The sequence below is a fragment of the Rhodamnia argentea genome, chromosome 9, assembly GCF_020921035.1.
Source record: "Rhodamnia argentea isolate NSW1041297 chromosome 9, ASM2092103v1, whole genome shotgun sequence".
Classification (NCBI taxonomy): Eukaryota; Viridiplantae; Streptophyta; class Magnoliopsida; order Myrtales; family Myrtaceae; genus Rhodamnia; species Rhodamnia argentea.
In genome coordinates this window covers 11,924,922-11,949,546 of record NC_063158.1, presented here as the reverse complement: position 1 = coordinate 11,949,546, position 24,625 = coordinate 11,924,922, and the positions used below count along the sequence as shown (strand labels likewise).

At 40.7% G+C, this 24,625-nt stretch overlaps 1 pseudogene; it reads right to left on the bottom strand.

Annotated features, from left to right (window-relative positions):
* The window catches only part of LOC115755454, a 32,877-nt pseudogene extending 12,152 nt beyond the window's left edge, over positions 1-20,725 (bottom strand).
* Positions 20,726-24,625: the final 3,900 nt, after the last annotated feature.

The window sequence follows — 24,625 nt, the reverse complement described above, 5'->3', positions numbered from 1 at the left end:
TGGTAGAATCAATTGTCATCATCGGACCAATCCGTTATTCCATATGTCCGTAATAAAACTTGAGATGATTTTCATTAATAGATGCAACTAAAAGTAATACAATATTGCACTTCTTGGATCACAATATGAGACCCAAAGGGTGCTAAAAACAACGAAAAGCTTTAAAAATAAATGCAGTAATCAAAATGCATTAAAAGGTAAAGTTTAGAAAGAGCCTTTTACTCGGGGGTGGGGAAGTCATCGTCCAACCACTCAATGATCACGTTCACCCGATTATCCAGAAACGGGTTGAACAGGTCCGGTTCTCCATCTTCAAAAATATCCTCATCTTCCAGCCATTTGCCTCCTTTGGAGAACACCTCGAATAAGGGATTTTTAAACATCTTTCCTCTAGCTTTCCACGTATCGGTGCCAATAAAGCGACCTCCTCGGCGTCCACGGCGTCCTTGGTCTCCATAACACTTGTTTCGACCTCGGCCTCGACTCGTATCATCTTTTATCACTCCCTTATATCCCAGACCAACCTTGTGGTCATTTGAGTTCAGATTCAAAGGATTACGAATTCCTTGGCCGTATTTTCCTAGTCCGGCACCAGGAATGAAACCATTTGAGAGTAGCACTCTTCCCGCCATAGTCGCAGTTTTCGACAATCTTGGAGTAATCATTCTTAATGTCGATGGTACGTGCATGACAAATACGATGTCAAAAGTATGATAGCTCAACTCTTCCTCCTTTGAGGGTTCAATGTAGGGAACCATCCCTTTCAAGGAAGCCCGATGTCCCGCTTCACCATGAATTGTAATCGTTTGGCCTCTAACCACGAATTTTACCTTCCGGTGTAGGGAAGAAGGTACCGCTCCGTAAACGTGAATCCATGGTCTTCCAAGAAGCAAGGTGAAAGCACTAGGAATGTCCAGCACTTGGAACGGTATGGAGAAGGTTACCGGTCCAATGGAAATGTCCAGCTCAATCTCTCCCACTACATTTTTGGAGACTCCGTCAAACGACCGGATAGTGGCTTTGGACGCCTCGACAAGGTCTTCATTTATCCCCAAGCTTCTCAAAGTGCTCAAAGGACATAGATTAAAAGCCGAGCCGTTGTCAATCAAGACATGAGGTACCTCCTTTCCATGGCACCTTACGGCGATATAAAGGGCTTTATTATGCACACGCCCTTCCCTTGGGAAATCCTCGTCTAAAAAAGATATCTGGTCTTTCAAGAGGATAGCACCCACGAAGTCTCCTAGTTGAACTTCGTTAATGGTCTCCGGAACATGGACTTCATCTAGTACCTTCAGGAGGGCGTTCTTGTGCTTTTTTGAATTCTTGAAGAGATCTAATAAGGAGATCTGTGTGGGCATTTTCCGTAGTTGGTCTACGACTTCGTATTCACTGGTTCTCACGACCGATTGCAACTTTTCAACTTCTTCCGCGGTTGGGACCTTCTTTTCAGAATCCGCCTCTCTTGGTGGATAACATCTTCCCGATCTCATTATGGCGTCAATCTCGCCCGTTCCATAATCCCAATGCACTGCTTTTGGGTCATATTCTTCCACAAGCGGCAATTTAATCTTCACCGGTCCGACCTCCTCTTGAGGTGATTTAGACGTTGACGGTTTTTCCGAGGAGGCTTACTTCCCAATTATCCACCTTATTCAAGTCGATCACAAAGCGGATCGGGGTATCTACCATCCCGATCATCTCATCTTCATGGACCTCATCGGGGTTATGTTCGGGACATGGCCTCACCGGCATGGCATTCTCTTCATCCAAATGTCTTTGCCTTTCCCTCCTAACCCTCGAGATTATTCCCTCAATTCTCATGCCGATTTCCACCAGATGTTGGAATGAAGAATACGTGTATGCATACATGCGGTCAAAATACTCTGCCGGAAGTGACTTGAGCACGAACTCCAACATCTCTCTCTCCGATAAGGGTGGTTGTACCATCATAGCGTGCTTCTTCCATCTCCTAGCAAAGAGTTCGAAGCTTTCGTCTTCACCTTTCCTGATATTTAACAAATTGGCCTTGGTAAAGTACCCTCTGATCCCAGCTTCAAAGTGCCGTATAAAGTGCTCTGATAAATCCTCCTAGCTTGGGACCCAATCCAGATCGATTGATTGAAACCATGCCAATGCAATACCCTTCAAACTATGCTTGAAATTTTGGATTAAGGTTTCGTCATCTTCATGGTGGCCAACCATTTGGCGGAGATAATATGAGATATGCGCTAGGGGACACCTAGTGCCATCATACTTGATGCGGAAGGTTACTCTTGGGTTCACGCCTTGGGGCGGCATATTCTTAGCTTGAGTGATTGGCATAATCAACTCTCTCAATTCATCCATCTTTCTTGATACGTCATCCTCTTGCTCTTGTAGCAACATGATCCGTCGATTTTGTGTTTCCATAGCCCGCCGTATTTCCAAAATTTGCATATTCTCCTCTACCGCCGTGGTATTGTTTTTAGCCATCGACCGAGACAACTCCGCCACCATGTTTGTTAAATGACGTATATGAGTCTCCAAATTGGAAAGCCGCATATCGACCTCTTGATTTCCTCGTTCCTCCCGAGGGATTTCTTGATCCTTAGCTTCATCGATTGTCCCCACGAATTCTTCACTCTTGGGATCATCCATACCACCCCACCCGTCAGGAATTATATCTCCAGAATCGACGAAAAAGCTTGGGGGCGCCGAATACAAGACTTTGAAATTATAGCCACCGCTATCTTCCCCAAGGTTATCGACTATCTCCCCTCTTTCTAGGGCCTTTTGTAAGAACCTTCTATCTCCTCTGCGGGCCTTTTCAAGGCGGACTTCATACTCATCTAGCTCTTCAATTTCCTTGTCATCTTTGATATTCATCAAATATCCCGAGGGTACTTTCCAGATTTCTCCTCTCGTAGCTTTCATTGTGAACTCTTCTTCCATCACATCTATAGTGACATAGGTTCCTTTAAAAGCGAAGTCTTCCATTCTTCCGATGACGCCTAGGTTGATTAGCTTCTCCAAGCATGCTTCCTTTTGTTCCCTAGAAATACTCTCTCCTTCCGGGTATTGTGAGGCCAATGCTAGGATATCCTGCATTTTACTTACATCCATTATGAACTCCAGAGTCTCTTCCTCTTCACCTTCAAAAATCGCGTTCACCTCGCGATGCTCGAGTAGAGGGTTCTGTTGCACATTTGGTTCGGTCCTATCGAACTCTAGGACTTTACCATCGATCAAAGCTTGCACTTTGTACTTGAGAGCGAGATAGTTATCCACGTTGTGCCCCCTTTCTCCCATATGGTATATACATGTCTGGGTCTCATCAAACCCGGGAAATCTTGGAGGATTAGCTCTAGGTGGCTCTTTTGCTACCAATCGGTTCTCCAATAGCATGGGTAGTAGTTTGGATAAAGGCCGGGGTAAAGGGGTAAAGACAGGTTGATTCCTTCTTCTAGGTTCATGGTGGTTTAGAGGTGGTCCAAGAAGAAGTTCCTTGGGTAGGGGTAGAAGATGAGAAATTTTTGGGTTTATGTGGGTTTGGGACAAAGGCCACTTCTCCAATTTGCTCCCTATTGTCCCTTCTCAAGGGGTATTGGCGTCTAAAAGGTGTTTCGGGTATCTTCTTCTCCTTTAGTGCCCATTCATGACGTTCCGCTACTTTGATCAAGTGCGCGAACGTCCGACACCCAAAGGTGTTCAGCTTGTCGAAATATTCAAAGGGCAATGCCTTGAGGAAGAGGTCTATCGGTTCTTCCTCGGGTATGGGCGGTTTTACTTGCACAGCCAATGCTCTCCATCTTTGGGCGTAGGCGCGAACGACTTCATTCTTTCCTTTTACGGTTCTCGGGAGATCCTCCCTAGTAAGGGTCGTCAAAGTGTTAAACTTATATTGCCGAAGGAACTCGTCGACCAACTTGTCCCAATCGGCGAGTCTTTCTAGCTCAAGCTCAATGAACCATGCCAAGGCTGCCCCAGATAGGCTTTCTTGGAAAGTGTTAACCAATAGCGGAATATTGTCTGAGAATTGGGACATACGGCGTAGATAATACTTCAGATGCGCCTTGGGACACCCGGTTCCATTATACTTCCTCACAAAGTCTGGTTCCTTGTAATCAGCAAGAACCTCAATCTTTTCAAATGGCGTGACCTTATCAAACCTCGAGAGTTCATACCCTTGGCTAGCCAAACATTCTTCGATCTTAGCGAGTCTTTTAATTTCCTCTTCCATTTTGAGGGCTTGCTTTTCTTTCTTTTCCAGGTCTATTACAACCGGAGGGTCCTTAGGCGGTCGCTCCAGATTCGGAGTGGGATTCGCGGTAGGAGCCGGATTAGCATTTGTTCCATCCGACGAGCCCGAAGGGGCTTAGGGGTTTGGATCAACGGGATATCTCCCCTGACTAGCGATCAACATCGCTTTCATCTCTGCCACCATTGTGGCTATCATATTCATATGGTTTTCCAAATTACCCACACGAGGTGCGAGCTCTTCCCGCTCCATTCTTAATTGGCGCGTCTTGCTACGAGTCCTCGTGTTTATCAATCACCTATTTTTCATGAGCATTAAATCAGTATTGAGAGCATTCAAGAATTTGGGAGATGTTGATCCGTGGTAATTGAATTTTCTATATGTATGCATGAAATGCTCATAAAAGGAATAATATGCATTTATTACAAACCAAATTGTTCAAGAGTATCTAAAAAGATAACAAATATGCCAAACTAAATGGGGAATGGATTTATCCAAGTCGAGGACGCTTGCATTCTTCTTGCTCCTCTGATCCGTCCGAATCCCACAGGTAAGGGTCTTCTCCTTCTTCGAACATCCAAAGCTCCGGGTCTTCTGGAATGTACGGCTCCACTCTTGGGACGTACGGTACTATGTACTCGGGCTCATAGGATTCCACCTCTTCAATGCGAGGAGATACGCACTCGGGTACATATGGCTCCACTAATGATTGGCGATACTCCTTAAACTTCTGAATATACTCCTTGGAGGCTCTATGAATGTTCATCTCATCATCCAAATAATCCGGCCATTCAACTTGTTGCAACGGCGAATTCTTCAAAGCATGGAGAATGAGCTTGATCCGAGCCTGATAAAGCGTCTTTGCTTCTTTAGTGAGCTTTCCTCGTGTCATGTCAAATGAGAAGATCCCGAGACAAACATCCGGTGGTACTTGTTGTAAAACTCCAAATTGCCTCACCACACGAATGGGATAATAAGCCGGTGCGCCAGTACATCCCAGTAGAGGAATAGGGCTATCATCAACACTAGTGATGCGAGCCTCCAAAATCTTAGGCCAAGTGAAACGCCATCGGATATGCTCGGGTTTCAAATTATTCAATAGCTCAACCCACTTCTTGAAAGAGTGTTTGGGTACGAGAGATTGGCATTTAAGGAAGGATTTGAGAGGATGAACATGTTCATTGATTTCATAGCACCCTACTCGGAGTTGAAAAGTTTTTATATGAGAAGTGAACCACATGTGGAGTAGTCCGTTGGATGCTTGGAAAATGGCCTTTTTGGAAGTTTTGGAACGGTTTAGAGAGAGAAAGGTCTCAGCTAAAATCATGTATGAATAATTCCAACGACAACATGCTTGTCTAGCTATATGGACTATGGAAGGGTCAAAAGTGGTTCTAGAAGTGGGAAATAGAACGAATGCAAAGAAGGCTAAGACAAACACCTTCCCGATTTATGACCGGTTTTGGCGGGTAAGGAAGAATAATTGTCGAAAAGGAAGGATAAGGTGAATTTACCATAATTAGACTTATAGACTTTCTCTATTTCGGAGGTTTTAAGATGAAGGAAGCTTGATAGGGAATGGGTTGGATCCATGTCCAAAGGTGGTTGAGCTATATGGTCGTCAAACTCGACCCCAATAATTGCGGAATATTCTTCGAGTGTGGGAGTCAATTCGAGACCTTGGAAGTTGAACGTCATCGTATTCATATCCCATGCTTTGGCCAAAGCTTGGATGAGAGCCGGTTGATACTCGACTTTGATTAAATCTACCAATCGGCCCAAACGTCCTTCCACGTATGCTTTGTTGACTAGATTGAGGCGATCCCACCATAGAGAGAGCTCCTTGCGCGGTACCGGGATGACTTTGATGTCTCCATTCCCCATGATCTAAAAAATGCAAAATGATGATCCTAGAGTCAATTACCACGGATTTAACATGAATATGCATGAAATGTGATGCAAATGCACTAACCAAATTCCATGTCATCTTTTGGTAACATGAGGGTCAACTATTCCCACTTGACCCAAATAAGCCAAATAGGGTAGTTATGGACCAAATCTCACCCAAAGATGGCATGTAATTGATTAGGATCGTTTAAGTGTAATTGGGGTAGAAAGTCACTTTTACAACTTTAAAACTTGACAACTCACGAAATTCACAAGTCTAATACAATTAAGCCCAAAAGTGTCTAGAGGTGTTCAACCAATAATGAATACAAAGATAGTCCGAAGGAAGTACAATAAATCCCAAACCTAAATGCCCCAAAGTCTGACTAAGAATAACTAGTCTAAGTGACGTCCTCATCGGAAGATATCTCAATCAAACTCGGGAGGATCAACATCTTCTTCATCATCGGAGGATATGACGATGATTTCCTTCTTCTTAATTGGTGAGTGCTTTGGGGTCGTCTTGATCGCACAAGGTCGCCTCGCCAGTTTCATATATAGCTCCCAAATTCTCTCTTTTCCGCGCTTGAGCTCCAAATGGTGCGCACATCGCGTATAATCACAGCTCTCGCTACGAATGTGGTTTCGTCCATTGAGCTCCCTTCCATGGACAAATCCAAAGACTCGAAAAGTAGCGGGTGCTCGGTCCTTGGGTCGAATAATCCTCCGCTCCCATGCGAATACATCGGGGACATCGATCCGACTTTGGGGCGCCATCTATCCTAAAAAGGAAAATTGATCTCTCAACCCCGATCACTTAAACGATCTTACAAATTGCGATGATATGCTCGTGAAAATGCATGATATGCAAAATTTAAATTTACAAATTCAAAATAAAGAGGGTAAAAAGCCTTACCAACCGATGTTACTCTTTTTTTTGGTTTTTTGGTTTTAGGTATACCAACCTTCCATTTCACATGCGCATGAGACAAGTGAGGTTCAACTCTAAAGAAATCAAAAAGGCTCGGGTATGGACCTAAAAGGGCTCCCGCTATACAAATCGATGAGCCGCCCACAAGCGCAATCAAACAACAAGTGGGTAGGATCATCAATCTCGTATAGCGAGCGGGATCAAATATGGTCAACCCAAGTGCAATCAAACACAGGAGCTTCGCATACCAATCCCTATCTATGGCGACCTAAAAGGGTGATTTCGCGGCTCGGGTTTAGGCGCTTGTGTGTGCGGTGTCGTGATCCTCAAAATATGCAAGACATGCACAACAATTTATATTCAAAACACCGCTTCAATATGTGCATAAATAAACACACAATCCGAAACACCATATCTGCATCAAAAAGGTTAGCAAAGACGCCACCCCTTATAACTCCCATTTGCATCAACATTTAACACTTTTTGTTAGTGGACGTACCTCACCTTCAAGAGCATCTACAGAAAACGGGGTTAGAAAGCACTCAACATTTTTATCGGCTTAAGTCCTCTTAATGGGTTTGCAACCATTGGATCCCCGGCGGAGTCGCCGATCTGTCGCGACCCTCCCGGAAAATTTTTCTAATGTTTCCGGTGCGAATAGGGTTAACGAGCCGATCCTTCGGATCCGGTTGTCGGCGGGATCCTTAGGATCGCGGGTCTCTCCCAAGACCCATTACTCGAATCGCGATGTGGAGAAAATTTTATCGAAATCGACCTTAGTGCGGTCGGGTGGCATGTGCAATGTGTACATGCATTTGGAGTCGCCACCGATCAATTTATTGGAGGGTATGATTGGAAAACCCTACCGAGCGGTCGGGAGTAACCGTTCGGTTCTACGAAAACCAGAGATTTGGGTTCGGGGACTTGGTTACGCCAAGATTTTCATCGACGCCCTTTCGGTTACCGATGTCGAGTGATTTTCTAACCTAAGAATTCATGCAAATGAAATTTTGGGTGAGGTAGGCCCTAACGATCTAAGATATCATGCGGATGGGAATTTTCTATTCCTATCAATCACAATCAAGAAATTCAAAGCGCAATCAAAATAATCGTAACCAATAAAATCAAACAATCAAAGCATGATATGTCTAATATGGCCCTATCGACCCATAGAAATATCAAATTTGGGTTCCGGGGTGGTTCGGGAAAATTTGGGGCGGAAGGCCCAAAAAGGGTAGAATGGTCATTTTTGGGAGTTCGGGACCCGAAAATCACAAAATTACGATCGGGCTAGTTGAATGTGGCCATTTCCTATTTTTTGTGATTTTCTTGAATTTTTCTAATTTTTCTAATTTTTTGGATTTTTAATTTATTTTCTAAAAAAATTGGAAATTTTTCGGATCGATGTGATTTGACCCTCGAAGTCTTAAAATTTTGGATCCATACTATAAGAGTCCCAAATCGATCTAGAAATTTTTTAGAAATTTTTTGGAAAAATTGGGAATTTTTATGGATTTTCTATGAATTTTTACAATTTTTTGGATTTTTGGATTTTTATTTATTTTTTTTTTTATTTTTTATGCTCTCTATTGAATAAAATGACGCCGCGTCAAGCATTTGAACGGACGGCCACGATCTCTCTTAAATTTAATCTAAGCCGTCGACCTACTTTTGCCAAAACCCACTCTACCATCAATTAAGTACATGGCTATTTATTTCTAACCTTTTTATTTTCTAAACAATTTTCTAATATTCGAATCCTAATAAAGAAAAAAATGACGTCGCACCGCACATACGAGATGTCTCCGTTTTGATTTTTTATTTCCTACCTAATATTCAAAATAACAGAAAATATAGAAAATCAGATCCGATGGCCTTAAATCAAATCAGACTAATTATCGTGGCCGTCTTCATTAATCAAATCGCTCGCACCAACGACCGAGCTGAGCCACCGAAACCTTGGACCTATTAAACTTCGACACGTCAGATTTTGACCCGTCGACTCGCCACCTCCGCTCGTCTTCTTCCTCGCGCCGACGAGCAAATGGAAGGCTAAGAGGCTCCGGCGAGATCTAACGGTGAGATCTCGCCTAATCGGCCCGAAACCACCGCCATTCGATTCCTATTAACATCCAGATCAACATATCTCAAAATCAAGGGTTTCTATTCGCTAAATCGCGATAATCGAACCACACACGCATGGCCATCGCCGAGTTCAAACAAGTATAATCCAACGAAATCGGAGCAATTAATCAATACACGAACATCATAGAAGGTCCAAGAGACTTACCGCGAGCTCGCGTCTAGCTTGCAATGGCTAAAATAGCATGGCCGTTGTTCGACTTTCGTGTAGATTTGTAGCTAACAAACTAGATTAGATCCGAAAATCAATGCAAAAGCAAGATGCGATGGTGATTAGAGAAGTCACGAAATCAAATCGCACTATTAATTTCAAAGATTGAGCTCGTGAGAGTAATATGCCATTGATGCACAGCGAGGAGAATCGAAGTTCAACTCACCTATTCCAGACATTGCGGGCCAATTGAAGTGATGCAGACGCTTCCTGGCACCCGTGTGAACCTTTGGATGTGATCTGCGAGCTCGATTCGCCTTGGATTGGCCGTCGCGATCGACTCCACGGATCGAACGTTGGCGACAAATACAATGACCCCAGCCTCTCTCTTCTTCTCTTTCTCTCTCTAATTTGTTGAGCTTGGCGAGCACGAATGAGCCCCTCCTCTATCTCGAATCTTCTCCAGCCCTTTTATACTTAGTTTTTATTTTAATGCGCGCACGGGAGCTTGAGTCGGCGAGGTTCTCACGTGCCAATCACGTGATTTTTGGTCACCGGACGGTGACGGAATCGGTTATGATTCCGTCCAAGTCCGTTAGGCCGTTAATCGATCACAAACAAACGTGAATTGCATTCTGTTCACGAGAATGTTGACTTTTGCGTCGCCGTAACTTTTGACTAGCAATTCCGCCGTGTTCCGGCGGCACGATTGGCCGTGCCACCGGTGGCGAATCGACACAACTTGATCCCGAGGATCAAAAGCCCCAGTCGTTAATTAAACCAATTATGGTCAAATTGAGCCTTCAATTTGGTCCATTGAAATTCACGAACTATTAAACCTACAAAAGGCGCGGGCTCGTGGGGAAGATGACACTATTTGGACCGGTTCGACCGGTGGTCAGACCGGTTCGAACCGGTCGAAATTTTCACAATTTTCAAAATTAAACAAAATTGGTGGGGAATTTTTGCAATTAAACTTCAAAATTGGATTTAGGGACCTGAATATTATCTAAAAAAGTGATTTTGCCCAAAATTTCTCATCAATTTATGCAAAAACCCCAAATTTTTCTATAATTGCCCAAATTGGGGAAATGTTCAATTGGACACTTAATTGATTAAATTGGACCAAGTGACCCCCGTCAATCAATTTAGAATATATGAAAACCTAGGGGGACGGTCCAATTTTGCCACGAAAGTCCCTCAATTAAAAGTAATTTCAAAAATTGACAAGTTGAGGGACTAAATTGCAAAGAATTTAGGGATTTTGTGCAATTCGTGTAATTCGCGTAATTGAGGGTGCAATTGAACAAATTGAAGCTTAAAAGGACTGTAATTGAATGTCTAGACTTAAAATGTGCAAAAATTGCAAATAAAAAGACTCAATTTGTATTTTTTTTGTAAATTCAACCTTCGGCATTACAAAGGAACACCCCAAATTGAATTCAATTTTTGATTTTTCTTGAGGCCAATATGAAAAGGGAATTAAAATAAAAATATTGGGTATTTTTTCTATATTTTTGTGACCTCGAAAAGTATTTTTTATGAATTTTCTAATATTTTTCTATTTTTCGAAAATACTAAAAAATGTGAAAAATATGAAAAATTATTTTTTGTTCAAAATTGGTTCTTTATGCTAGGCCAAGGCTCCCAAACTTGATTTTTTAATTTTTTATGAATTTTTTGTGAATTTTTGGGAATTTTTAGAAAATAAAACTAATGAAAAATTGATTAAAAATCGGGTGTCAATAGCGAGCCCTCTCCGAACTTCGCAGAAAAAAAGTAAAAAATAAAAAATAAAAAGAGAAAGGAAAAGTAAAATTAAAAAATTAAAAATTAAAAAAAATTACAAATTATAAATAAATGAAACATATAAAAACTGTTCAAGATGAAGGATGACATCTCATGAATGAGCTGACTCAACTAATAGCCTTTATAAGCTAAATGGGTTTAAAGACAACTCCATTTACAACTTACATATAATTAGGTATACAACTCAAACCCATTAACAACCAACTTAGTAAACTTGACTAATCCATATATGACTCATGTCATTGAATATGGTTAACAAATGGGTTTTCAACCCATTTTGACACCTCTATTGTCGTTTTCCACGCCGAAACATTTATAACAAACAGTAACTCCCGGAAAGTGCTAAACATAACGAAGTATTCATTCCATTCCTCTCCTTTAGATAAAACCAGATTAAAATATTCAAAGTTAATGTTGATTTAAACTATTTTTTTATTTTATGCAGTTACCTATTGCTGTCAGTACGTTATTTTGTGTGTGTGTGTGTAATCAGATTTTTAAGTGGGCTATTTACGTGTGGGAATTCAATTGAAGGTTCAAGAGTATAAGTATTAATTGAATCTATAAAGACTTCTATTTTTCACATTTGTGCAATTATAACTACTCGCAAGTTAATCATTTGGTTAAAACTGAGATTTGTATATGACAATAAAAATTAATAAGTATGCTCTCGCAACTTTTTAGCTACAACATTGTGTTACTTTTGCAATACCCATAAAAATGTCCTAATAAAAATTTTAAATAGCACAATCAACTTTACATTTTTTTTTCTAGAACGAGCTCCTTAGGGTGCGTTTGGAAGTAGCTTTTCCAAGGGACTTTAGAGGTTGAAAGTCCCTTAGGAAAAAGTTGAAGTGTTTGGCAATTTTTTTTAGCCACTTTGAGGAAAAGTCAACTATTGCCAAAGCTGAAAGCCCAAGACAGGTGGTGACTTGCCTTGCGCTTTCAGCATTCTCGGCAAGTTGGTTTCAAGGTAAGTAATTTACTTTTTTCTTCCTAAATTGCCCCCCACAGATAATTTTTTGTTCCACTTTTGCCTTGAAAAACTATTCATCTTTTTCGCAACACCCAGGCGTCTTCCTGTGCTCACTGGTTCTCGTTCAAGGTGAGGTCACTGGTTGCCAAGGTTGAGATCGAGGGTCACGATGGCCGTCAAGCCGCTGCCTTCGCCGGAGCTATTGCCTTTGTTTGATTTGGTGCGAGTCGAGGTCGAGTTTGAGCATCGAGCGACTCAAATCTGGTTCTTTGACCGCAGATCTGCAAACCTTGGCTTCGCCTCACTTCGCATTGCGCATCTTCGGTACCGCCTCACCCGAGGTCGCATGACTCCGACATCTCATCCCTTAAGGTCAATCTACCCCGACGGCCCCGACATGGGGTCGTGATGTCGGCGATGGGCCTTGCCTAGGTTTCGTGAAACTTCATTGACCTTCGTCGCCCGGGCTTCCCCGAGCTTCAATAGGAGTTGCGACAAGCTATGTCGCCTCGCTTGACCAGCGGTCTCCTCTAGCAGCGATCGTCTCTAGCCGACGGATCTCCTTTGGCTGCATTTGTGCCTCCTCTGCCATGTGCTTTCCAAAATATTCATGAAAATGGGTAATCCAAACACCATTAGCTTTCACCAAATGTACCTTCGCTAGAAGATCCTTGGAAAAGTGACTTTGCATTTTCCAAAGGTGGAACCAAACGCAGCCTAGGCCTCATAGGAGGTTGGTGAGGGGCCCAGAAGGGGCCCATTCTGATAAGACGATCCAATAAATCCCCATATCCAATTTTACATATTACATTATCACTTGCGATACATTTATTTCACAAAAAGTAAATAACATAGAAAATATATTTCTAAAAATAATAGTTTGTATAGCACAGAAAAATAATGAAAGAAATTTTGTTATCGTCCACGAAAAAATTCAGACATAAATTGTTGTCAATAATCATAATTTTATTGATTATTTATTTCAAGTGATACAAACGATCATTTTTTATAAAACTTCGTATGTTTCGCAAAAAAATGAATGATTTGAAAAATATTTTATTGAGAATAATCACTTATAATTTTAAAATAATTAGTCAACGTTTTCATTTTCAACAACAACTTATATTTAAAGTTTTAATTGAACAATGAGAAATTTTTTTTGTTGATTCGTTTTTATAAGTGATAGAAGGGATTATTTTTACAAGAATACTTTTCAATTCAATTATTTCCTACAAAACAAAAGCACTGTCATTTTTGTGCACACATCCAATTTATAGATAATTTGGTATTTTGAGATAGATATATATGTGTGTGTGTGTGACCCTACATATTTAGTTAATCATAAATATATACAAACTCATATACATGAATGAACCACAAAAACTACACGTAGTTATGCGAATTGACATTCTATTGTAGGAGCATTAACGATAGGGATAAAAGAGACTTTTTACTTTTTGCGTAATTAATGTAATAATTGCTTTGCTAATAAATGCTAAGTGAAGTGGGAGGGAATGAAGCTTTGTCTGATACGTGGTTCAACCACAAAGTTCATTTTTATTAAAAAATTTCCCACCATTTCCAATCACTTCACTCCGAGACCCTTTTTCAAGCGTGTATCACCCTTAATAAGCAAAACAAGTTGATGCAAAAAGATTGCAATTGAGTTGTGTGTTTGCACCTGAAATGAGTATTTCACCTGGGCCACAATCTCTAAACAATACGGAAGAAATGACCCAGCGAGTGAACAAATCAAGCTTTATGATGTTCAAGCAAGCATACCTCCTTATGAGCACAAAAAATGTCAAGAGCCGTCAAATGATCCTTATTTGTGGCCAAACGGTCCACCCTTTTGTCTCGTGCCAGTATGTATATGATGTTGTATTCTTTATGAAGTGCAGCCAAATGCAAAGCCGTGTTTCATTCGGTGTCTTGTTCATTGATAAGATCCTCTAGGTTTGGCATCCCCAGTATGTACTTTGTCAAAATATTAGAGAAGAGAAAGGAAAGAACAAGTGGGAAATAGGAGGTAGTATATTATTTCTTTTCACACTGTACAAACTGTATGGATACACTCCTATTTATAACACAAAAGTCTAGCAGATTAAAGAAAGACTACATGAAATTAGAAAAGAGTGATTTCCTAATACACAAATATTCTAATTCTTAAAATAAAGACATTCACATAGAATGTAAATAATCAAGAAGAGCGATATATCAATCTAGAGAAATCAGAGGAGGATTTTTGGAATGAAATGATTTGACTGGATGACCAAATCGTGGAGGAATTGTAGCAGTTTCGAAATCAATGCCGTTGGGAATTCTTTCCTTTGACACCCCCCCCCGCAAGCTAATGGGGCGGCATTCACGATAAGCTTGTCTTGAAGAAGGCGGAACCGAGACCACGAAAGGGCTTTGGTGAACATGTCCCCCAGTTGGTCCGTCGAAAAGATATATTAAACATGTAATTGACGCTAATGAATTCGCTCACGAACAAAATGATAGTCAATCTCTAGGTGTTTCGTCCGAGCATGAAAAATAGGATTACCACTGAGGTAGATAGCTGAAATATTATCACACCACAGTACCGGTGATTTTTGGAGTGTAATCCTTAAATCAAAAAGCAAAGCTTGAATCCATATGATCTCAACAGTGGTGTCGACAAGACATTTGAATTCTGCCTCGGTACTTGAACGAGCAACTGTTCTTTGCTTGCGAGAACTCCATGAGATAATATTAGAACCAAGAAAAATAGCATAACCACCCACGGAGCATCTAGTATCATGGTCACCAGCCCATCATGCATCGGAAAAAGCATGAAGGAACACTTGAGATCCTTTAGTGAAGAGGATGCCGTGACTTAGAGTGCTAGAGACAAAGCGTAAAATGCGTTTGACATATTGCCAATGGGTTTCTGTAGGGGCATGCATGAACCGACAAGCGGTATTCACAGCATAAGTAAGAACTGGTCGAGTAATGGTGAGATACTGTAGTGCACCCACTATGCTACGATACAGTGTAGAATCATGAAAGAGAGCACCACGATGAAGAGAAGGAGGATCCGAGCTAGTCGGGCATGGTGTAGCAACAGCCCGTGCTTTGTCCATGTTAGCCTTCTTAAGAATTTCATCAGCATATTTCCCTTGATGCAAAAGTAGGCCGAGTCGTATGTGCTGTAATTCTATCCTAAAAAAATAGTGGAGGTCACCAAGATCTTTGAGAGTGAACTCCCGTTGTAGAGATGCAATTAAAGTGGATAGTGATGGCTGGGGAGATCTTGTAAGGATGATGTCATCCACATATACAAGGAGATATACACCGTATGCTGATGTATGTAGGACGAATAGCAAAGAATCAGCACGAGAGGCATGAAAACCAATAGATAAGAGGAAAGAACTTACCCTTTGATGTCAAGCTCGCGGTGCTTGCTTTAATGCGTAAAGCGACCGTTGAAGTTTGCAAACATAATCGGGGTGATTAGTATCAACAAAACTTGATGGTTGTTGCATATAAATCTCCTCAGTAAGGTGGCCGTGAAGGAATGCGTTCTTAACATCAAGTTGCCGAAGTGTCCAACCTTGACTGTAGGCAAATGAAACCACTGTACGGACAGTCACATACTTCACAACGGGACTGAAAGTCTCATGGAAATCAATGCCTTCTTACTGATTATATCCCTTGGCCACCAATCTCGCTTTGTACCTTTCAAGTGAACCATCTGAACGATATTTGTTGCGAAATACCCATTTACATCCAATTGCTTTAAATTGTGACGGATGAGGGACAAGAACCCAGGTTTGATTCTTCGTAAGGGCTGTATATTCTTCGGCCATGGCAGTTCTCCATGCGGGATCCTTAGCTGCTTGACTAAAGCAAGTTGGAGTGAGTATCGGCTGGACCATAGAATGAAGAGCGTATGTGTGGTCCTTAGTGAGATGACGTCGGGCTAAAGTACCATCTCGAAGCCGCGTGACCATAAGGTGTGTAGGAGCCACGGGTAGACCAGGAGATGGTTCCGAGCGAGTTGAGAGGCTAATTATTTGATCAGCAGAGGAATTAGACTGATTAGTAAAGCATGTAGTAGAACTTGTGGAATTGGGTGAAACATTCTCTGTTGATGGTGACACAACATGTGCTGCTATTGATTCAGTAGAGGAGTCCTGCAAAATGGAGGTATAATGATTTTAATTTGCAGAGGCCATAAGTGGACTGCAGGGAAAGCAAATGCCACCTGGTTGAGCATAAAATTCTGAATCCGTTGATGAAACACAAGAGGGGCCAACATGAACTAATGATGCAGCATAAATAAAAGGAAATAAGTCTTCATAAAAAATAGCATCGGTACTAATATAGAACCGATTATCTTTGGGAGAGTAGCATCGATAACCACAGAAGCCAAGAGGATAACCTAGAAAAATGAGCAATGAGATCGATGTTCTAGCTTGTTCTTTGCATAAGGTCGAAGGTTTGGATAAAATGCACACCCAAAGACTCGCAAGTGATGAATTGAGGGTTTAATATGGTAGAGAACCTCCTAAGGTGACTTATGGTTGAGAACGGCCGAAGGTAGCTTGTTAATGATATGAATAGCACTCTCGAATGCAAGATCCCAAAAGTGAGTTGGAACTTAGGCATGATGGAGCATCGACAATCCCATCTCTACGACGTGTCGATGCTTTCTTTTCAGCAGTGCCATTTTGGTGATGAAGTCTCGGACAAGAGGTACGGTGGTGGATTCCTCGATCTTGCAAAAGTTTGCGGAAAGGAGCACACCGAAACTCCCCCGCATTATCACTTTGAACATCTTTCACCGTAGTGTTAAGTTGATTTTCCACCAAATTTAAAAATGCGATGAAGATAGAAAGAAATTGATCATGGGATTGAAAGAGATATATCCAAGAAAACCGAGAAAAATCATCGGTAAAGCATATATAATAACGATTGTTCAAAAAAGACATTACAGGAGTCGGTCCCTATACATCAAAATGGACTAGTTGTAAGGGGGCTGAAGATTTATTTGTGGAGTGTGGATGAACATGATCGTGACTCTTGCTAGAGAGACATGTAGGACAAGGAGAAATAGATACTCCATATTTATTTAATACTCGATTGATCATGTTGTAGGAGGCATGACCTAGACGGAAATGCCATTTATGAATGGAATATGTCTTAGACGCTGGAAAAGCAAGTGGTACCAAAGAAGTCCAGGCTGAAGACGTGAAAGTGGAGTAGAGGCCATGATCAAGATCTCCTCGAAGTATGATTCTCCCCGAATGGCGACACTTCACAATAAAAGTAGGTGAGAATATGAAATCACAATTGTTTTCTTCAGAGAATTGACGAACCGACGGGAGATTCTTTTTAATAGAAGGAACAACTAAAACATCAGACATATGAAAAACTAGGGTAATATAGCTACTTGTATGAGTGATGGGTAAGCTAGATCCATTACCTATGGTCACATGAGTATTACCAGGATAGGGCTAAACATTAGACATCCGAGAGATATTGTTTGTCATGTGATGGGTAGCACCCGAATCCGGGTACCATGACTACGAGGAGAAAACAGACGGCGGAGGAGGAAGTTCCGCCAAATTGAGCTGTGGTGATATAGGGGATTGCTGAAGTTGCTGCTGCATATATCTTTCCCTACAAACATTAGCTATGTGGCCAAATTTATTGGAAATTTGACATCCGTTATCACCATTGCCACGCCTAGGATTGCGAATGTTTGAGAATTTGCTTGCATTTTGTGGTCCAGCACCACGTGTGCTATTCTCATGTATAGGCCTAGAGAATTGATGAGAATTGGATCTATAGAAACGGTTTGTACCGGTTTGTGGAGATTGAGATGAGTTTGAAGGAAAGACATTTTCAGCCTTCCCTATAAATGCAGCCAGACCTTGCACCGAGGGTTCCATGAGTTCAAGTCGAGCCTCATGAGACAAAAGTAAACCATGGAGTGTCTCACAGGTCATGTCTTGATAGTGACATTGAACTGAAATAGAGACTGCAAGACTTTGATATTCTGCACACAACCCACGAAACACATGGGTTTGGTATTCTTGAGGAGAGATAACTTCACCAATAGAGGAGAGCTGATCTACAATGGCCGTCGCTTGTTGAAGAAATTCTATAACCGTTTGGTTACCTTTACGAAGAGTTTGTAACTGCATCCGTAGTTGAGCTGCTCGAGCATGATTTCGTCTTGCATAGGATGTGGCTATGAATCGCCATGCATCTGCTGAAGAGGTGAATGTTGAGAGCTGTCCGACAATTGCGTCAGCTGAGGTGTTGAGAATCCATGCTAGCGCTACTTGATCATGTACTGACCATTCTTCATAAGCAGAATTCGGAACAACCGTGGTAGTTCCATCAGCACTTGTTTGTGTGATATGAGTTGGAGGACAAGAAGAGATACCTTCAACAATGGGCAGAAGTTTATTTGCCCAGAGAAGTGGAAGCAATCTTGCTTTCCATACAACATAGTTATCACCATTAAGCTTTACTCCAATGGCTGGGAGGGTAATGGTGTGGGATTGAGGGGCTGAGGTCGGTAATTTTTCCATGGAGATTTCGGGGAAAAGAAAAAATAAATATATCAAGAGACTGTGTTTGCTTTCGCAAGTGAAGAGCTCGATACCATGTCAAAATATTTGAGAAGAGAAAGGAAAGAACAAGTGGGAAATAGGAGGTAGTATATTATTTCTTTTCACATTGTACAAACTGTATGGATACACTCCTATTTATAATATAGAAGTCTAGCAGATTAAAGACAGAATACATGAAATTAGAAAAGAGTGATTTCCTAATACACAATATTCTAATTCTTAAAATAAAGACATTCACATAGAAGGTGAATAATCAAGAAGCGCGATATATCAATATGGAGAAATCAGAGGAGGGTTTTTGGAATGAAATGATTTGACTAGATGACCAAATCATGGAGGAATTGTAGTAGTTTCAAAATCAATGCCGTTGGGAATTCTTTCCTTTGACATACTTGACTACATTTACTCGCCCGCCGATAACAGCTGCATGAAGAGCCGTTTGCCCTTTGGTGTTCATTGTGTCCCAAGCATCAGGACAGGATCTAAGAAGCTCGTCAATGACACTGACATGGCCTTGAAATGCTGCAATGTGAAGAGCCGGTTGCCCCTCTTTGTCTACCACATATACTACAGAAGAATCGTGTTGCAGGAGTAGTCGAACTGCTTCGACTTTGCCGGAGCAAGTGACACAATGAAGAGGAGTCCACCCTATATCATCTCCTTCTCTGATCACTTCTGATCTCTTCTCTAGGATTTTCCACCAACCTTTGCAAACACAAAACGAATATATCATGATTTAGACTGTTTTTAGCATCTTGACACAGCTATTTGACATTGCATTTCATCCCATTTATCTTTCCCATTTTTCTCCGAACTAGGGAGGAAGATGTCATGGTGAAGTTTCTCTAGCGATCTTGCATAACGCATGTAGAATGTAACTTCAATCTAGCATAATGCAGGGACCCGCCAAGTTTTTCATTTTGATGAGTGAATTTGTCGGAAATTCGTGAAGTTGATTGAGAAGAAGCTTCTTTTCTATACAGCAAGGCATCTGCTCTGTCAAGGCTAGAATAAAAGGCCAAGGCTTTTTACTCTGATGCCAATCATTTCATGGAAGTATGGTACCCAACTCAATTTTATTGAAAATTAATTGAATGAAGACTTAGGTGTTAGACTGTTAGAATAATTAAATATTAAATCACTCATTTATTTAACAGCTTAAGCTTTTAGAACAGTTGGTAATGATCCCATAAAATCTCACATGGTATTAGATTCAGATCAAGAGAATAGTATTGTGCCAAATGGGGAGCCACATAATGGATATTATGGTCAAAACACTGTGATAGGGATTATATAAACTAAATAAATGGAAAAAGCACAGCCCATAAGTAGATATTGTTTTTATTACTATGTACTTACAAAATACTAGTGTACATGGGGGCCATCACCGCTACCACCAGAAATCTCCTCAAATAGAAGCCTTGCACTAGAGGAACTTCTTTTACAAGGTTTAGAATGTTGTGATACATACTTGGTAGCGAGTAGCCCGCTGCGTCATGCAGAGCTGTGAGTCCGCTAGGACCGTTATGAGAGGATGACGACGAGCAAGCACCTAAAATCAGCTCAATGACATCTGAATGGCCTCCTCTTACTGCACAGTGCAGCGCGGTATCCTCATGCGAAATCGGCCTCCTAAGTAGCTCTTTGCATGCGTTGGGTCGGTCCGGTGATTTCACCAGATCAGCAAAGACTCGAACCGCTTCGTGGCTTCCCACTTTAGCAGCAACGTGTAAGGGAGTGTCTCCTCTGGAGTTACCCTCCCAAAAAAGGGAGGGTCCTGATGGGTGTTGAAGAAGATCTTTGATCAAATCTACCCGCCGGTATTGAGCTGCGACGTGAAGAATGTTGTTCCCCTTTGGCGTCGTTGGGGGAAGAGGTCCTCTCCATTTTCTAAAACTATTGTCATCGGGGAATGGAAGTTTCCTGACTTTGCATCCTCATGAACTTTAGGATGCATTCTCACTCTCTCCCTCATTCTCAGGACACTGAGGAATTTCTTCAAGCTTTTCCTAAGACGGCCAGTCTAAAGGGAGGATGCTGAAGAGGAAATCTAGTTGAGCTTCTCAGGAATACTAGCGAGGAGACAATCATATGCGTATGATGGTCCATCAATTGTCCATATCTCCCCTGCCCTACAACTTTTTTTTTTTCCAATTTGACGGACTGTCTTCCACTTTTCATCAAAATCAGAACCATTGCCATGCATGATTCGAACATTCTTCTTGAAGAAATGAATCTGATTGAACTCGTTTATCAAAGTGATGATAATCGTGGGCCCAATTGGAAGGAACCATTGTGTTACAATGTCCTCAAATTTTTTTTAGCTGTCGTTCCATTTTCTTTTGCTTTTTTTGACCGACAAGTCCTGTACTCTTTCAGTCATCATTGGCCTAGGAAAATTAGTTTGCGCCCAATTTGAGCTCATCCGAGGATCACCTCTAATTTTATGATCCATTCGCCGGAGTCGGAGCTCATAATCTTGTTTTCTATTGTAATGTTTTCATAATACACCATGACGTATCAAAATAAAAGTAAAAAAGAAATATGATAATTCAATGACTATCTATAATTTTTACTATGTGGAAGAGAGATGTGACAAAAGCTTAAATTTTTTTTTTTCAAAACAGGCAAGATCGAAGTTGTCCTGCCTTGTCGGTGAGGGCTAGCGAACCTTGTAAGGGGGTGTCCGTATGGCAGGGCTTGCATGCCCTCATCTGAATTACACAGTGATAGCAGGAAAAGTACCAAATAAGTACTAAAATAAAATAAAATAAAAATTGTATTGGTACCAATTCAATACTAAACCTTTCAATTGGACCAATTTAGTCCTAAAATTTTTTGTATTGGTACCAATTTTGTCTTGATCTTTCAAGCTCCGATATTAAATATCCAATGACCAGATCTTTTGAGGACGCCAGGGAATTTTTTCACGAAACTACTTCAATCCTCATACGACTTATATCTAATGGCTATCTCATGATCCTTTGCCATATGCAATAAACATTTGCGCATCAATGGCAAATAAAATACCAAGGGATAGTTTGAAAATGATCAAAATATTTTATGAGATGTTTCTCCAATACTGGGAATGCTGCGGGCTAAGATTAAAAGAACCTTGACGGATGTTTAAGGAGGAATTATTGACTGGAATGATTTCCGTGCTGCAAAAGAGTTAACTTCCTCATGGGGGAATGTCGGCTTTTAAGGATGATGCAATAAGCTGTCGATTACCAGCCTTTTGATGTTTACATTTGTGTATTCCAAAGGGTCTGTAGCACATTGCTGCGCTAACTCCCCATCTGCAACCAACTTGCAAGATATTCTGGAGAACTTTGGATGGAACTTGGTATTTATGTCATTTTTCCGTCTTTACTAGTTGGAGATCTCAATGATTCATACGGAATATGTTACTACGCTGCAGACATGAAACAACATAACGTCGCAAATTAAATCAGCCGCAGAGCTTGCTAAGTTCTATCTTGCTAAAACCCTACCTAATATTATCGATGAATCTGCTAACCTACCTTCTTCATGGTCGGGCTCTTTTTGCTGTAATTGGAAAAGGAAAAAGGTATCCTACTGCTTAACCAGCAAAGAGAGCCACGTTACTTATCATCTTTCACCCGGATTGAAATTTATGATTCGTTTGATGAAAGGAAGCGCAGACGGTAAAAGAGAAAGGAGGTTGTGATAGGACGGTATCATATCATGTGACATCTAGAATTTCTTATGGAAAGTGAAAAATTAGTCTACGCCCAGAAAAGAAAACTTAGTCTCTTCTTTTCGGAACAATGACACTCCAGTCCAAGTAAATGCGGGAAAAAGGAAAAGAAAACAATGATGAAAGAAAAGAATAGGAAAATGCTTCCTTCCAATCAGACAAGATCGTCAGCTATTTCTAACCATAAATCCACATACTATTACCACATGTTTTGTATAAAGCACTCATTAATTGAAAAATCGTGAGGTCAACAATAATGACAGTAGTGTCGGATTGTCGGGGTAGTAGCTTCCAAAAGAATAAAGTTATTTATGCTTCCCCTTGTGTATTTTTTCCGTAAGTGGACAATAGAGGAGTTTGTTTCCGTGCTTCTGTTTCTTGCCATTGACACCAATTCCCTATTTGAAAATTTTCAGATTGCTTTGTTATTCAAATACCAAGCAGAAATTCGTTCTCTTAATTTGGGGAAAATATTCTATGGAGTATTAGTTTGAGAATTTTATATTTTTATTGCATCTTGCACGGTCAACCAAGACAGAACATAGAACAAGTCGAAAGATTTTCTAAGCCTTATATATGAATGATTAACCATGTTGAATGTGATACTAAGAATTACGAAATCATTGTCTTTACCGAGCTTCCTCCTCAACAATCTTATGGTGTAGGAGGTGTAAATCCATGACATGGTCCGGGATCACATTTCGTGGTGATTTGTGATTTTCTTTTGATTATCGAGCATTCGACTTTAAAAAGTGGATGGTTTAAGGAAAATTCTATTGACATGAGAAAAATGGACGTAAAACATCATGATATGGTGTCGTCACCGTGGTGTGACTTCGTCGTAACATGCTTTTGCCCTTACTCGATTTAATGGGGGAAAAAATGTATCTAATTGATGCATTTCCGGCAGATCGATCTATACATTGACGACTAGATTGGATTGAAGATCTTGAATGAAGCTAGGAAAGTCAAATTCATCAATGTCTCTGTGTTGGCACGTGATTTTAGTCGACAATTTAAGTGTTCGTTCTTGTAGAAATTAAAAAAATAAAATAAAAGTGGAAGTCAATAGCGAAAAGAACAACCACAATACATAGGTAAAAAAATAATAATTGTTATAAACATATTTATTATATGTGGATGCTTCACCTTTCACCATTACCTCTTCCAATGTATGTTACAAATACATTGATGTATATTGATGTACATTGATATGGATTGATGTTGCACATTTCACATCCCATGAGCGGTTTTTCTTCTCCCAATGTAATATACCCTCTAGCCTATAAATAGAGGCTTTTGTAAACTTGTTGAGAAATGAAAAAGAGTTAACATTTGCTCCCTACTTCTCTCTTATCTCTTCTCTCATATTTCAAGTTGGTGTTATGTTTATGAGTTGATTCCAAAGATCGCCGTTTACTTTTACAACACGTTATCAGCACGAACCGGTTAGAATCTTGGATATCACTCGAGGTAACACATCTTTACCTCTTCATTATCTAACATCTCTACATTTTCTTTTAAGTATGTCAAACATTACCAAGAGAGAGTTTGCAACGTTAGATATTACCGGAAGTAATTATCTAACATGGGTTTTTGATGTCAAGATACACTTAACATCATTAGATCTTAGTCGATCTATTCTCCCAGAATCTAATTATACCCCGGCCCAGAAGGCTAAGGCTCTTATCTTCATTCGCCACCATTTACATGAAGATTTAAAGGTCGAGTATTTGACTGAGGAGGACCCTGCAATTCTATGGCAATCCCTGAAGGATCGCTTTGATCATCAACAAGAAGTGGTCCTTTCTCATGCTAGGTTTCAATGGATCAATTTACGCTTTCAGGACTTTAAGTCCGTAGCAGAATATAATTCTGCTATTCACCGAATTGTATCACAATTAAGACTACGTGGCCAGCAGATCACAGAGATTGAAATGTTGGAAAAAACATTATCTACATTCCATGCCAATAACCTTGTACTCCAGCAGCAGTATAGGGCAAAGAATTATTCAAAGCATTCAAAATTAATTTCTACACTACTTGTAGCAGAAAAGCACAACCAGTTGTTGATGCAAAATCATAATTCCCGTCCTCTTGGATCTGCACCTGTGCCTGAAGCACATGTCGCACGTCATAAAAACAAGAGTCACTGGC